The sequence below is a fragment of the Mobula birostris genome, chromosome 20 (genome assembly GCF_030028105.1).
Source record: "Mobula birostris isolate sMobBir1 chromosome 20, sMobBir1.hap1, whole genome shotgun sequence".
NCBI classification, from domain to species: domain Eukaryota; kingdom Metazoa; phylum Chordata; class Chondrichthyes; order Myliobatiformes; family Myliobatidae; genus Mobula; species Mobula birostris.
This window is the reverse complement of record NC_092389.1, coordinates 67546640-67563884: the sequence shown is the minus strand read 5'-3', so window position 1 is coordinate 67563884 and position 17245 is coordinate 67546640. Positions and strand designations below refer to the sequence as shown.

Genomic DNA, 17245 nt, shown 5'->3' with positions numbered 1-17245 from the left:
CCAGTCTGTCTCCAAGTTCAAGATCCAAGACCCCAGCATGTCTCCAAGATCCAAGACCCCAGCATGTCTGCAAGCTCGATCCAAGACCCCAGCATGTCTCCAGGCTCGATCCGAGACCTCAACCTGTCTCCAAGTTCAAGATTCAAGACCCCAGCATAACTCCAAGCTCGATCCAAGACCCCAGCATATCTCCAAGCTCAAGATCCGAGACCCTAGCCTGTCTTCAAGCCTCAAGACCAAGATCCCAAGCCTGTCTCCAAGCCTTAAGACTCAAGGCCCCAGCCTCCAGTCCTGCAGTCATGTCATGTCCATGCCTGGTTCTGCGGCCCGAGTCCGAAGCAAGACCCCGGTTCTGGAGCCTTGTCCAGTCTCTGGCTCAGGGTCCAAGCCCTAGTCTGCGTTCTTGTCCCTGCTCCTTGTCTGCATCCTGTCACGTCCCTGCTCTAGTAAAGTCCTGTTCATTGTATTTCAGTGTCTGTGTTTTGAATTTGGGTCCGTTCCCAACGCCTCTTTGTGACATTTTATTATATCCGCCTCCACCACTATTGTCGGCAGTCCCTTCCATGCACTCAGTCCTTGTGCAGGCTACTCTAAGAGTTAACCGCCAGGTTGAGTCAGTGGTGAAGAAGGCCAATGCAATGTTGACATTCATTTCCAGAGGTATAGAATATAAGAGCAGGTATGTGATGTTGAGGCTCTATAAGGCAGTTGTGGGACTACACTTGGAGTACTGTGTGCAGTTTTGGGCTCCGTATTTTTGAAACGATATAATGATATTGGAGAGTGTTCAGAGTGGATTCACGAGAATGGCAGACCTGATGTGAAGAAGAGTAGGTAATGGCAGTGATCGAGCCGAGGCTTACACACTATATAGAGCACTGTGCAAAAGTCTTAGGCACATATTCGTAGCTGAGGTGCCTAAGACATTTTCAGATTTTCATCGTAATTGTTTTCGATCTTGTATCCTAGGAGTACAGTGTACAGATCTGGTCACCAATCTACTGAAATGATATCAATAATCTTGAAAGGTTACATTTGTAATCATATTCTTAGGACTTATGCGCCTGAGTTAGAGGGAAAGAGCCAATAGTTTTAGCCTCACTCAAACAGAGGAGGTTCCCCCTCATGTCGGCTGGGACTAGAACAAGGGGTCATAGTTTAAGGGTGAAAGGTGAAACGTTCCAAGGGACATTGAAAGAGAAATTCTTCACTCAGAAGGTAGTGTGAGTGTGGAATAAGATCCCGTGAAGTGGTGAATGCAGGTTCAATTGCAACATTTAGGAGAATCTTGGGTAGTTACAGGGGACGAACGTTTATTGGATACCATGGTCCGGGTGCAGGTCGATGCAGACTACACCTGACAACAGGTCGCCACAGTATGGAAGAGCCAGGGGGTCCATTCCGCTTGAATAGAAATAATAAAATAGCCCTTTTCCGGTACCTTGCCTGTGGCTAGTCAAGTCCCAAGTAATCACATCATTTACCTCTCTCAATAATCTGCAGTATATCCCGCAAGGCTCTGGAGAAATGTCCACCTTACTGTTCTTTAAGAATAGAAACACTGGCTACTTAGTTGTTCTGTAGTTAAAGACATTTAAAACACAATTTGAATAGGAAAGGTTTTCTCATAAATCCTTACAGCAGGGAAATGCCCTTGAGCCGCCATGCCCTTGTGAGTGAGATGTACAATGACAAACGCAGGAAGATGGGGCCATTTTGATGGGGACCATGTCGGCATGAATGGGGTGAGCCGAAGGGCCAGCGTTAATGTCGTGTCCCAAACGTTCCCTCTATTCCTATCAATCGATGCTGCCTGACCTGTTGAGTTACTTGCACTGCTGCATACAATTCTTGTTAACATCTTTTGTGCTGGAATATTGAAAAGGAATTCAGCAGGATTGTTGGGGTTTTGCGTCATGTGACGATATTGTTCAGTTTTCATCTACATACAAGTCAAGGGATCCAAATTCATAACTCCCTCAAAGTGGCTGCACGGAGCGATAGGTTGGCGAATGCGGCCTAGCGTCTGCTTACCTCCGGTAGTCGAGGTGAAGAGTTCCGGTGTCAGGTAGCTACGTTGCATATTTATAAATGTCTAGTTTACCTCTAGCTGCAGTATTGCATTCTATAATAGGGAAAATGTGGAGGTGTTGGAAGGTGAGTAAAAGTGGTTTACCAGGAAGCCGCCTGGATAAGGCAAGACTGGACAATTTATGTATATTTCTTCCTGAGCACCAGAGGCTGAGGGAGGCCTGACAGAAATTAATGGTAATATGATATGACACGATATTTCCTCGGACCTTGAGAGAGACTAGTGTAGCAATTGCAGGGGCCCTGGCAGAAATATTTAGCCACGGATATGGTGCCAGAGGACTGGAGGGCAGCTCAGGTCGTTCCGTTGTTTAAAAAAGGCTCCCAAAGTAAACCAGTTAATTACAGGCCGCTGAGCCTGACATCAGTAGTAGGTAAACTATTGGAAGGTGTTCTGAGAGATCGGATATACAAGTATTTGGACAGCCAAGGGCTGATTAAGGATAGTCAGCATGGTAGTGCGTGGTAGATCGTGTTAATGAATCTTGCAGAGTTCTTCGAGGAGGTTACCAAGAAAGTAGACAAAGGAAATACTGTGGATGATGTTCACATGGACTTTACTAAGGCCTTTGACAGGGTCCCACATGGGAGGTTAGTTCAGAAGGTTCAGACACTAGGTATCCTTGGAGAGGTTGTAAACTGGATTCGAAATTGGCTGTGTGGGAGAAGACAGAAAGTGATAGTGGATGATTGCTTATCAGACTGGAGGTTTCTGACTATTGGGGTGCCTAAAGTATCTGTGCTAGGACCATTGGTGTTTCTTGTGTATATCAGTGATCTGGATAATAATGTGATAAATTGGATCAGCAAGTTTGCTGATGACACTAAGATTGGAGACGTTGTGGACAGCGAGGAAGGCTTCCAATGCTGGAAGAGGAATCTGGACCGGAAAAATGTGCCAAAAATGGCAGATGGAATGTAATGCAAACAAGTTGAGGTGCTGCATTTTGGAAGGACAAATCAAGGTAAGACATACACAGTAAATGGTAGGGCACCGAGGTTGCGGTGGAACAAAGGGATATGGGAGTTCAGATACATAATTCCCTGAAGGTGGCGTCACAGGTAGACACGGTTGTAAATAAAGCTTTTGGCATCCTTGCATTCACAAATCAAAGTATTGAGTACAGGCGTTGGGATGTTATGGGGAAGTTGCATAAGACATTGGTGAGGCCAAATTTGTAGTATTGCGCACAGTTCTGGTCACCTAACTACAGGAAGGACATCGGTAAGACTGAAGGAGTGCAGAGAAGATTCACTGCGATGTCGCCGGGTCTTCAGGAGTTGAGTTACAGAGAAAGATTGAACAGGATAGGACTTTTCTCCTTGGAGATTAGAAGAATGACGGGAGAATTGATAGAGGTTTACAAAATTATGAGGGATATGGACAGAGTAAATGGGAATAAGCTCTTTTCACTTAGATGAGGAGAGATGAATACGAGAGGACATGGCTTTAGGGTGAAAGGGGAAAGGTTTAGGGGGAATATTGGGGGGAACTTCTTCACTCAGAGAGTGGTGGGAGTGTGAAACGAGCTGCCATCTGACGTGGTAAAAGCGGGCTCACTCTTACGTTTTATGAATAAATTGTATGAGTACATGAATGGGAGTGGTCTGGAAGGTTATGGACTGGATGCAGGTCATTGGGACTAGCGGAATAATGTTTCAGTACAGACTAGATTGGCCGAATGGCCTGTTTTCTATGCTGTGGTGTTCTGGAGTTCTATGGTTTTATGAGAGTCACAGACAGAGTGGACAGCCAGCGTTTTTCCCTGAGGTTGCAACGTCTGAAAACAGAGGCAATGTATTTCATGTGAAAGAGGGAACACTGCCTCTTTTGATTCTTTTTTTCGGCAGAATTTATTTTGTGATTTAGTGGAATTTTGTATCTTTTCCCCACATTCCTGCGGTAAAAACACGAACAACTTACATCAGACAGTGATGTTAATCCTGACGCAGAATGTTTAAATGTGTGGGGAATGGAGCGATGCGCACCTGCTGATGCAGAAGGGATTGGTTTGGAAAGCACGAAGTTACCAGTTCAATTAGTTCAGAACTGCACAGTGAGCAGAGGGGCCTTTACCCCTGCTGTACTGATCTACGATCGTGAGTCCACACCTGGAGTACTGTGTGTAACTTTGGACAGCCGCCTCAGGAAGGACGTGATTAACCTACAAAGGTGCAGTGAGGATTCACGAATTTTCTTGCCGGGACTGGAGGACTTGGGTCAGAAAGGGCCTCGATCGTGACTCTGGAATGATCACGATACTAACGGTGACGCCACATTGATTCTCCCCTCTGCCTCCAAAGGCCCCACTGTCACGAAACAATTGTAGGCTAAAGTAAAGGGTAAAAAAAAACACACACAATGAACACCTATTTTGATATAGAACTACAACTCCCATAAGGCACTGCACAGCATGGCCGCAAGAGTTAATTGAACTACAACTCGCGACATGCACCGCACTCAATCGGAGGCACCTGAAGGACGGAGTAGCCATCTAGAAATTGTAGTCTAATGTTCTCGGCTCCTCAGCCACTCTCTGTTTCAACACTATGACAACGTAGAGAGGGACTGATTATGTGACAGAGGTAGCTCTGACCCACCTCCGTCCTCTGCTGTCAATGGCTGATGTGCCTGTCGGTCAAATGTGAATTTAAACGATGATTAGTTAATCTGAACGTCAGTCATGGAGAAAGGGAAACATGAAAATTCTATTTACGTTGCTCTCTGAAAACAGAGGCAGCTGAAGTTCCACAGGGTAAAGTACTATTGGGCGGGTCCTATGCAGAGGCCTTGCAAAAGTTAAACTGAATGTTTATAAAGTGGTACCAGACATAGAAAAGTATGTGACGTCAGAGGGTATATGTTGTTATCACAGTTCAATTCCGAAAGATACTTCACTGATGGATAAATTTGTGATTTTTATAACGGACGTGGTGAATGGTACTGCTCGGACATCTAGTCGTAATGATGAAACTCAAATTATTGTGAAAGCAACACAAAAGTTCTTCTTTGTAGTGCTGGATTATTTTGTCATTAGGTGTGATAAATTAGTTGGCAGTGATGTTGCCATTTTTAGGAAGGGACGTGGAATCGAGTTGTGAATTGAATGAAATATATGTCACAGCTGTAGCAGAAATATTTGATTCAACAGGAATGAAAGTGGTTTAATGTTTTATGTGATGAGCGTCTGCCAGGGCTGAATGTTGAGAGGATGACGTGGGTTTTTGTAATGAAACGTTCTGTCACATTATTCATCAAACAGCTTTGAAAGTGATTGCTGTGAAAAAGAGCATTTATAGGAGAAAGGATGTAGCATGGTGGACTGAGAAGTATGCAGAGGCATTTGGGGAGGAAAATAAGTTGTTTAGGAAAGTTAAGAAGTATCAGTCTTCTGATAAGAAGCATATCGGGTAAAAAGAAATCAAATGCAGGCTTAATTATAATCTTTGGGGGTTGATAGCTTTCATTTAAAATCTTTCAATGGGAGTGAATTTAATTTAATTCACGGTACTGTGTTTAATTAAGTATAATCTATAGGGTTTTACGGGATAATAGATCGTTAGATAGAAGAGGCAGTGAGGGTATTAATTCCCAATTGTCTGCAACACACTCTGTTCCAGATGGCAGCGAAATTTGCCTTAAAGTTGGAGTTTCGACCGTCATTTACCCAAACACCGCCTTTTTTCACGTTAGCCAATCATTGAAGGGGACTGCAGAGAATGGTGTGATTGACATTGGAACAGCAAACCAGCATCAGACGTGTGAACAGACTGCGAGGCTACTGGGCGGGAATATAAATTCATGAAGAAATCAACAGACCAATGGGTGTCCCGCAATCCGGAGTTCTTTGATTGACATCTGGAGGGTCCAATGATGTACTGAGACTCCAAGAATTTGCTTGGCCACCCCGACCACACACACTATGCTAATATTTCGGAGCTGTCCGTCGTTGGGACAATCAGCCCGGGAACAACAGCTGGGAGATCAGGCGGTGAATGTGAGGAGCTGGCGTCTGCACTGGAGAAATTGCCGCCGCTTTCGGCTTGTGCTCAGGACGCGGCTTTATTAATGAACTGAAGCACCGAGGTGACCGGATATTTCAGCGCTCTGATTATCTGCTCCCTGAATTTCGACTGAGTCACCGCGTAAATAAATGTGTTCGTGCAGCAGCTAAAATTCTTCAGCAAAACACCGACGTAGTAAAAGATCCATTCAGAATCATTGAAATCGTATCCTGAGACCTGATAACATATGACATTTACAACGTTCGTCATCCACAGGAGGATGAAGCTGCCGGAGAGGGTGAAGAGTAAAACCACAGACCTCCTCCTGCTCTCCATCTCCGGGTCACTTCGGTTCTCCCCCTTGCTCTGACCCTTCAGCCCCTTACGGACCCGACTGGCCACTATAATGTGCCTGACTGTCAGAGCGTTGAGCAGCAGGATCCCAGCGAAAGGGAGGGACGGAGTTAAAACCGTATCGAGCCAGTCATATCCTACCCACCCGGGGTCAGTGAGATAATTGTTCACGGGTTTACAGAACCACGGGATATCGTTGATAATCACCCAGGGTTCCCGTGTGAAGTACCGGGGAATATTTTTCAGACAGAACAGTACGCCGGTTGTTGTTAGAACCACAGCCGCAGTTTTCCCGGTGCAATATTTTGTTTTCAGCTTCTGGCAGCAAATGGCAACAAACCGATCAAAGGTGAAAGTGACGGTGAACCAGACAGAACAGTCTGTGGCTGTGAACATCAGTACATCGATAACACTGCACACAGGGGTGATGCTCAGAAAACTCCTCCGGAAGTAAAACGTTCTGATTCGATATAAAATTACATTGGTGACAACGGCCAGTAAGTCAGCCCCTGCCATGGCCACCAGGTAGCGAGTAGTGCAGACAGAGAGGCCGCACTTTCCCCGGGACAGGATCACAATCGCCGCTAAGTTCACTGGAGGGAGGGAGGGAGGGAGGGGGAGAGATAGATAGAGACAGAGAGAGGGGTGAGAGAGCGAGAGAGAGAGAGGCAGAGAGAGAGAGGGAGAGAGAGAGAAGGAAAGAAATAGAGAGAGAGAGAGACAGAGAGAGAGGGGTGAGAGGGAGAGAGAGAGGGAGAGAACAGACACTGGGCGTTACTGAACACATTCTCCGGGAATTAACACGAGGCCGGGTTTCAGCTAAAGATCAGGAGTGCTGGAGTCTATGAACGGCTGCTAATGTAAATCAGACACTGGTCACACTGTCTCTGACCTGCTTTCCTCAGTGTGGGGATAAGACGATGAGTGAGCAATCCTAGGCGATAAAAACGAGCTGTATGAACAACAACGATCATTCCGATTCCGGTCGTTAACGGGGCCAGTTTCACTGATTTACCCCTGATTGGCCAGGCCTCTGGAAACTCAGCATCTGATGCGGCCACGAATGCATACAAGAGCAGCGCACATCAAATACTGGAGGGACTCAGCTGGTGAAGCTGCATCCGTGGAATTTTACAAACCGTCCTTTCGGGCCGAGATCCTTATTGAGCACGAAGCAGTGCACGGATTTATATAACAATATAACAATTACAGCACGGAAACAGGCCATCCCGGTTCTTCTAGTCCGTGCCGAACTCTTACTCTCACCTAGTCCCACAGACCTGCACTCAGCCCAAAACCCTCCATTCATTTCCTGTCCATATAGCTGTGCAATTTAACTTTAAATAACAACATCGAACCTGCCTCAACCACTTCTGCTGGAAGCTTGTTCCACACAGCTGCCACTCTCTGAGTAAAGAAGTTTTTCCTCATGTTACCCCTAAATGTTTGCCCTTTAATTCTCAACTCATGTCCTCTTGTTTGAATCTCCCCCACTCTCAATGGAAAAAGCCTATCCACGTCAACTCTATCTATCTCCCACAAAATTTTAAATATCTCTATTAAGTCCCCCCTCAACCTTCCAGGATCCAAAGAATAAAGACCCAACTTGTCCAACCCTTCTCTGTAAGTTAGGTGATGAAACCCAGTTAACATTATAGTAAATCTTCTTTGTACTCTCTCAATTTTGCTTACTTCTTCCCTGTAATTCGGTGACCAGAACTGTACACAACTCTCCAAATTTGGCCTGACCAATGCCTTGTACAGTTTCAACTCCTGTACTCAATGCTCTGATTTATAAAGGACAGCATACCAGAAGCTTTCTTCACCGCCCTATCCACATGAGATTCCACCTTCAGGAAACTATGCACCATTATTCCTAGATACCTCTATTCTACTGCATTCTTCAATGCCCTACCATTTACCATGTGTGTCCTATTTTGATGAGTCCTACTAAAATGTAGCACCTCACATTTACCAGCATTAAACTCCATCTGCTATCTTTCAGCCCACTCTTCTAACTGGCCTAAATCTCTCTGCATGCTTTGAAAACCTACTTCATTATGCAGAACTCCACCTATCTTAGTATCTTCTGCATACTTACTCATCCAATTTACCACCCCATCATCCAGATCATTAATGTATATGACAAACAGCATTGGACCCAGTACAGATCCCTGAGACACATCACTAGTCACCGGCCTCCAATCTGACAAACAGTAATCGAACACACTCTCTGGCGTCTCCCATCCAGCCACTGCTGAATCCATTTTACTCCTTCAATATTAATACCTAACGATTGAACCTTCCTAACGAACCTTCCGTGTGGAACCTTGTCAAAGACCTGACTGAAATGCATAGAGACAACTTCCACTGCTTTACCCTCGTCAACTTACGACGGGTCTCAGAGGGAAAACAGGAACAACGTAGCAACCTGAGGCTGAGTGGCTCCGTTAATGGATTAATTCTACAGATCAGTTCAATAACACACGTTGGCAGATTGGTTCAGCTGAACTGACCCAATTTTTGACCAACAGGCAGTGGGATCCGACTGTGACAGTCTCCACAGGCAGACGTGAAACACAGGACCAGGGATTCTCTCTGATCACTAACTCAGAAACAGAGAACTTTACAATGTAAACCCCACCCAGTCAACTTTTCCTGGAAAGCTGCCTGTCCCCAGTACTGGGACAGACCTGGACAAAGTCCAATTAAAACGCGTGCAGTCACACCTTCGCGGAGAGCTGCATCCCTGACATTCAACAAGCCGTCGTTTCGGACCGAGACCCTCCGTCAGGACGAAACGATGCCCCGATTTACGACGCGTCTCAGAGGGAAAGCAGAAACAAGTTAGTAACCTAAGGCTGAGTTGTTCCTTTGATGGATTAAATCTACAGCGCAGTCAATTCGATAATACACAGCAAAAGATCCGCGGGCACTGGTGCAGGTGATCAGACCCAGATTATTGACCAACAGTCAGTAGGATCCGACTGAGAAACTTCAGAGGAAGACATAAAACCACAGGACCTGGGGTTCTGTCTGATCAATAACTCAGAAACGGTGAACTTCGCAATGTAAACCCCTCCCAGTCACACCTTCCCAGAGAGATGCCTCTCCCCAACGCCGGGAAAAATCACGACAACTTCTCATGAAAACCTCCCAGTCACACCTTCCTGGAGAGTCGCCTGCCCCCACCACTGGGATAACTCTGGACAAATTCCCATCACACACTCCCAATCACACCTTCCCGCAGAGCCGCCTGCCACCACCACTGGGACAACTCTGGACAAATTCCCATCAACACCCTCCCAGTCACACCTTCCCAGAGAGATGCCTCGCCCCAACGCCGGGAAAAATCACGACAACTTCCCATTAAAACCTGCCAGTCTCACCTTCCCGGAGAGCCGCCTGCCCCCACCACTGGGATAACTCTCGACAAATTCCCATCAACACACTCCCAATCACACCTTCCCGGAGAGCCGCCTGCCGCCACCACTGGGACAACTCTGGACAAATTCCCATCAACACCCCTCCCAGTCACACCTTCCCGGAGAGCCGCCTGCCCCCACCACTAGGATAACTCTGGACAAATTCCCATTAAAACCTGGCAGTCTCACCTTCCCGAAGAGCCGCCTGCCCCCACCATTGGGACAACTCTGTAGAGAGTCCCATTTACTCCCTCCCAGTCACAGCCTCCCGGAAAGCTGCTCGTACACAGCATTGGAGCAACGCAGGGCAAGGTCTCATTCACGGCAATAACAACATTAGAGTCAATCTCATGAGTTAAGGGAGAGACAGAAGTTTAGTTCCGCTTGTTATTAACTATGAAAAGATCAGAGTGTTGAACTGACAGGATCGATATCTCTGACAGATATTTTTTTCTTAATGATCATCAAGATAGAAGCTTGTCAAATGATCATAAATAGCTTAGCACCGGTTACCACACAGAAATAGCAAAAATATTAATTCTTCTGCTCACTCACCGGGAACTCCAATGACGGCAATCAACAAGTACAATATTTTCTCCACACCTTTGTACCTATGCAACATTGCAGACATTTCTCTGTCCAGCGATTTGTCCCTCTGTGCTCCAGGCGATCTGTCGGAATGAAATGTTGAGGCAGCACCTGCCTGGGGTTTTAATACCATTTAGCGGCTCCACGGGGACTGACATCAACAGATTTTAAAATAAAGGTTTTTAAATTATTCACAAACCGATTACATCAGACAGGTGTAATCCCCGCGGTGTCAGATTGTGATGAAATTAATGATTTAATATTTAGAACATTCGTGGGAGATAGCTTTTCTGAAAAATGTTGACTGAACCTTCCGAGCTGTTTCATCAAATACATGTGCTTCCATTGTAAATATGTACTTCAAAGGAACTATTTGTCGGACACAGAATATTGAAGTAAATTTTGTCATTGTAACTTGTGAAATTGTATTGAATCACCTACTGTTATCATTCTCCTCAATAGTAGAAACTCTTGATGTAGTTTGTGTTTGCGACTCTACCGAGAAGGACCAAAAAAATGTCAGTTTCTGATGATAAATAATCACTTCCATATCCAAGAACCCCAAAAGACCTCTCAGTAACTCAGTCACAGGCAGAATATTTGTGAACTTGTCCAGGTCCATTTCTCATTCCAACGAATGGCCATCAAATTCAGTGGTCTAGTGAGGGTGGTTAGTATGTTCTAACATATCATCCCTTATGTGTCAAAGAACACGGAGAAGAGCGAGACAGACGGTGAAGAAATTATAGTTGTCTGTCTCTGCCTGTGTGTCTGCGGGTTTGTCTGTCTGTGTGTGTTCGTGTGTGACAGTACGTTTTCCTGTCCGTTCGTGGGTAGACCCACTGACTCTGCCTGACCGTGCCTGACTGAACATTTGTCCGTATACCTCGAATTTTGTCTGTCCCCCCTGGTTCAGTCCCTTCCAATCTCTATCCGCAAACTTCACATGCTCTGAAACTCTCATTTCAAACAGTTCACAAGATGGCTGCCTGAACCATAGAAAATTAAGAACAGAGGTAAAAATGGAAATTGCATGTATTATTAAAGTATGTACAAATGGAACAATCTTGAGATTCGCCACATCTCCATACCCTGAGAACCCTGAAACACATACACAACTCAAATTCATCAGCCTGCTCCAAAACTACCGATTCCGCAAAATCCTTGTGCACCCTCAAATCGGCAGACTTTGGCAAAGCTCTGTACACACCCAAATCCACACGCATATGCAAATACATGTGCGCACCCAACTCAGAATGTGCCCCACATCTTCTGACACCCCCAAATCCGCCTGTTCCGCAATATGCGCTGGCTAACAGCCACTTCTGTGCACATCACCAAATCTCTGTGCACCCAATGTTCCCTAAAGCACCCCTAAGTCAGCGCATATTCTCAAACCCGTCTGCATTCCCATATCCGTGAGAAACCCAAACCCACTGGACCTCCCAAATACACATTAAATGATCCCAGAGAAATATCATTTCAAACAGTTCACAAAATGGCAATTGCTATGTATTAAAAAAAACAAGGATCGAGGTCAAATATCATATTGCATTTATTATTAAAGTCTGTATAAACAGAACAATCTTGCGATTGGGCACACCTACAAATCCATCGGCTTCCCCGAGTCACTGTTTACCTCCGAATCTGCAAGCACATTCAACTCTGCACATATCTGTAAATCAGTGTTCACTCAGGGATCTGTGCTCACCGACAAGCCCGCATTCAGCCCTCAAATCAGTATGCACCCCCAAGAAACGGACACACTATATCCCAGGGTACTCACACATTTGCTGACATGCCCGTTAATCTGCGTACATCTGCAAATCGGCATGCGCAGCCAAACCGGTAAGCACCCCCAAATTCACCGACAAAGCCGGAATTCTGTGCACATTCCCAAGTCCGTGCACAACCCATATCTGTGCATACACCTACTCAGTAAATTATTCCAGAGCAGGAATCATTTCAAACACTTCACAAAAGAGCGGGATCCACCTTTAAATGTCCAAACAGATGTCCAAATGTGTATTCACCCGCATATTCCCTCAAATTAGCGCACTTCTACAAATCGGTATGCGTCGCGAAAGCTGTGTGCACCAGAATTCCGCGCACACGTTAACCACCAGCCACATGCACGTCTGACTATCACAGAGGAGGAATCATTTCAAGTAGTCCCACCTTTATAATTTAAGATGTATTTATTACTAAAGTATCTATAAATGAAACAACTTTTAGATTCGCCATACATCCAGACCCAGAGAACCCTGAAATACGTACACACCCCAAACCCACGAACTACCAAAATTGTCTGTGCAACCCCAAATCCGTTGACATCCCCAAACTTGTGCACCTCCCCAAACCCATCTTCACCCCCGTTTCAATGGGTGCCCCCAAATCTACCGACGCCTCCATATTCACTGACAAATCCCCATTTCTGCACACAGCAGCAATTCCCTGTGCACGTCCATATTCGCCAAAACCCCCTTAAATCAGCGCACTCTTCAAATCTGCCTACACCCCGAAATGTTTGTGCACTCCGAACCTGCCGGCACACTCACATGCACATTAGATTATCTCAGAGCAAGAATCATTTCGCGCAGTTCACAAGATATCTGCCTCCACGCCAAAAAATAGTAAGAACCGAGGCCAAGGTCCAAGTTGCATTTAATATTAAAGTCTGTATCAATGAAACAACGTTGAGATTCGGCACATCTCCAAATCCACCGGGATTCCCAAATCTGAGCGTATCTGCAAATCTGTGTGCACTGTGTGGGGTTCCTGGAGTGCCCCTATTAACTGTTTGAAGAGAGAGAGAGAGTTATTTATCACCAATGATTGTTTTGAAGAGAGAGAGAGAGAGAAGAAGATTAACGGTTGGACTGCCACGTTAGGACACGGGAGGTAACGTTGGATTTCTACTTTGGAGATCGCACCGAGCAGCTGGAAAGTTGCTATGGTGACCGACAGCACATTATTGATGTGACTTTCAAGGACTTGTTGCCTGCTTGCATTTCTTCACAGACAAAGGAAGGAGGGACTCTTTGAATTACAGGTGATGCTCAGCACGGTGAGATAAATAGGAGGTCAGATGATATAGATCTCAGACACATGATCTGGACACTGAATGAGCATTGCTGTGCCCGCAGAGAAAGTGGGTTTTGGAGGATCGATCAGGCGAATCGACCTAATTGCTCTTCCAGTGAAGGAGAAGGGGTTGACTGGTGGGGAGTTGTCTATGTGTCCACCCTTGCCGAGGTGACAGCTCCACCACAGAAAACCGGTCCCCCCTTTGTTACAGTCACAGTCGGTGACTTGTGAAGGATTTCGGCGGACGACGAGAAGATCGACGGCATCAGCTCACCTGAAGATTCAACTCTCCCCCTCCCTCCCTCTCTCTCTCTCTCTCTCTCTCTCCCCTCCCCCACCCCACGCTACTGAACTAAATACCATGAACTGAACTGAACTTTACTCATCATCGTTAGACTGTAACTTTTTACCCCTAGACATAAAGAAGCTTGGTTTTTCATACATATATTTCCACACTTTCTGATTGATGTACTTATATATATATAATTGCTAACCTGTTTGTATTATGCACATTTATATTACTGTGTTGCGTAGTTATTAATAAATATTATTAGTTTATAGCAATCCTAGACTCCAAAGTGTTTTCCATCTTTTCTGGTTCTTTATTCCCGTCACGGGGTTCGTCACAGCATCCGCAGATCTGTGGGCACTCCAAAACCCGCTTGCAATCCCTAACTCAGTGGTCTCCTCGAAATCCATGCACACCCCCAACACTGCCGACACCCCCAAATCCACCAACGTTCCCAGATCCCTGCGCACCGCAAACCTGCTGACAACTCCACATACACATTAGATTATCCTAGAACAAGAATCATCTGAAACAATTCACAAAGTAGATTTTCCACCTTAAATCAAATAGCAAGTTCAAGGTTCAAAATACATCAGTTATTAAAATATCTGTGAATGAAACAACCTTGAGATTCATCACACCCACAGTTCCACGGACACCCCAAATCCGTGTGCATCCCCAAGCTCGCGGACACATTCAAACTTGTGTGCAACCCCAAATCATTGTGCACTCCCAAATCCCTGTGCACCCTCCCAACGTTCATGCATCCTCAAATCAGTGTGCACCCCCATATTTACTGAGACACTCTGAAATCTGCGCACATCCGCACATCAATTTGCACCCCAAACCCGCTGACATCCCCACATGCACATCGGTTTATTCCAGAGCAAAAATCATTTCAAACAGTTCAGAAGATAGCTGCCCCATCTTAAAACGTTCAAAGTTCAAAATGTATTAATTATTAAAGTATATCTGAATGTTTGCATCTCTGTGTGTTTATATGTGTCCACCTATGTGTCTGTCCGTCTTGTTGTGTGTCTGTGTGTGTTTGGGTCAGAGGCCAGCTGGAGGACAGCGCCCGGTCTTTGTCGTGACGGCTTGACGACTGGGAACACGTGGCTAGTGTGGAAGAATCCCTTCAGGACACCAGAGAGACGTGTGTACACTGACTCAGGGAACTATACAGCACTGCATTGTTTGTAACGAATACAACAATATCGTAGGCTTACTTCTGAAGAGCGGAGAGCTCGGACAGTCTCTGCTAAATACATTTGGGGAGGATGAAGAAGGCATGAAAGAGTGAACCCATGAGGAGAGTTTGATGGCTCTGGGCCTGTGCTGCTCAGTTTAGAAAAATAAGGGAGACATTATATTCAAAGCTATCGAATATGGAAAGCACACAGAGCAAAGTGGGGACCTGGGAAGGCAAATGTGATACTGCAGGTGTGTGTGTGTGTGTGTGTGTGTGTGTGTGTGTGTGTGTGTATTTGGGAATCTATGTGTGTATGTTACTCTGTATCTGTGTATGTATTTTGGTCTCTGTCTCTATATATTTGTCTGCCTATGTGTGTAAGTGCGTGTGAATGGGTTTTGTTACTTTTGTCTCTGCCTGCTCTTGCCCGATCTGACGTGTCCGTGTACCTCAAATTCATTTTATCACCTTTTGTTCAGTCCCTTCACATCTCCCTCCATGAACTTCACATGCTCTCGAACTGCTGGACAACTTTAAAATCCCTGCCCTGATCGCCTTATTTTGATCAAGGATGCCCAGCACCTATACACTTCTATACCCCACCAAAACATTTTAAATCATCCTACTTCCTTCACAGACAACAGAGCCAACCAGTTCCCTCATCTACAAATTATTTGGCGTGACAGAGCACTATAAAAATGAATCTGACCGTTTTCCGCTATCTAGTCCGTACCAAATTGTTATTTTCCCGAGTTTCATGACATCACCTCGAAAATGGCCCTCAATACCCATCCCATCTGTGTCGGTATCCAAACCTCTCTTCCATGCTATCAAAACCACATCCTCCACTTCCGCTGGCACTTTTCTTCTTTCACTCTTGAACAGAGAACTCTGGTTTTTGTAATGAAACGTTCTGTCACATTATTCATCAAACAGCTTTGAAAGTGATTGCTGTGAAAAAGAGCATTTATAGGAGAAAGGATGTAGCATGGTGGACTGAGAAGTATGCAGAGGCATTTGGGGAGGAAAATAAGTTGTTTAGGAAAGTTAAGAAGTATCAGTCTTCTGATAAGAAGCATATCGGGTAAAAAGAAATCAAATGCAGGCTTAATTATAATCTTTGGGGGTTGATAGCTTTCATTTAAAATCTTTCAATGGGAGTGAATTTAATTTAATTCACGGTACTGTGTTTAATTAAGTATAATCTATAGGGTTTTACGGGTTAATAGATCGTTAGATAGAAGAGGCAGTGAGGGTATTAATTCCCAATTGTCTGCAACACACTCCGTTCCAGATGGCAGCGAAATTTGCCTCAAAGTTGGAGTTTCGACCGTCATTTACCCAAACACCGCCTTTTTTCACGTTAGCCAATCATTGAAGGGGACTGCAGAGAATGGTGTGATTGACATTGGAACAGCAAACCAGCATCAGACGTCTTGTGTGAACAGACTGTGAGGCTACTGGGCGGGAATATAAATTCAGGGACAAATCAACAGACCAATCGGTGGCCCGCAATCCGGAGTTGTTCTTTGATTGACATCGGGCGGGTCCAATGATTTACTGAGACTCCAAAAATTTGCTTGCCCACCCCGACCACACACACTATGCTAATGTTTCGGAGCTGTCCGTCGTTGGGGCAATCAGCCCGGGAACAACAGTTGGGAGATCAGGCGGTGAATGTGAGGAGCTGGCGTCTGGACTGGAGAAATTGCCGCCGCTTTCGGCTTGTGCTCAGGACGCGGCTTTATTAATGAACTGAAGCACCGAGGTGACCGGATATTTCAGCGCTCTGATTATCTGCTCCCTGAATTTCGACTGAGTCACCGCGTAAATAAATGTGTTCGTGCAGCAGCTGAAATCACTCAGCAAAACACCGACGTAGTAAAAGATCCATTCAGAATCATTGAAATCGTATCCTGAGAGCTGATAATATATGACATTTACAACGTATGTCATCCACAGAAGGATGAAGCTGCCGGAGAGGGTGAAGAGTAAAACCACAGACCTCCTCCTGCTCTCCATCTCCGGATCATTGCCGTTCTCCCCCTTGCTCTGACCCTTCAGCCCCTTACGGACCCGACTGGCCACTATAATGTGCCTGACGGTGAGAGCGTTGAGCAGCAGGATCCCAGCGAAAGGGAGGGACGGAGTTAAAACCGTGTGGAGCCAGTCATATCCTACCCACCCGAGGTCAGTGAGATAATTGTTCACAGG

General features: G+C 45.5%; 1 protein-coding gene and 1 pseudogene across 1 annotated transcript in view; both read right to left on the bottom strand.

Annotated features, from left to right (window-relative positions):
* Nucleotides 1-17245, bottom strand: part of LOC140185252 (uncharacterized) — a 622887-nt gene that overhangs the window by 289367 nt on the left and 316275 nt on the right. The window lies entirely within an intron of this gene.
* Nucleotides 6142-10596, bottom strand: LOC140185504 (probable G-protein coupled receptor 139; annotated as a pseudogene).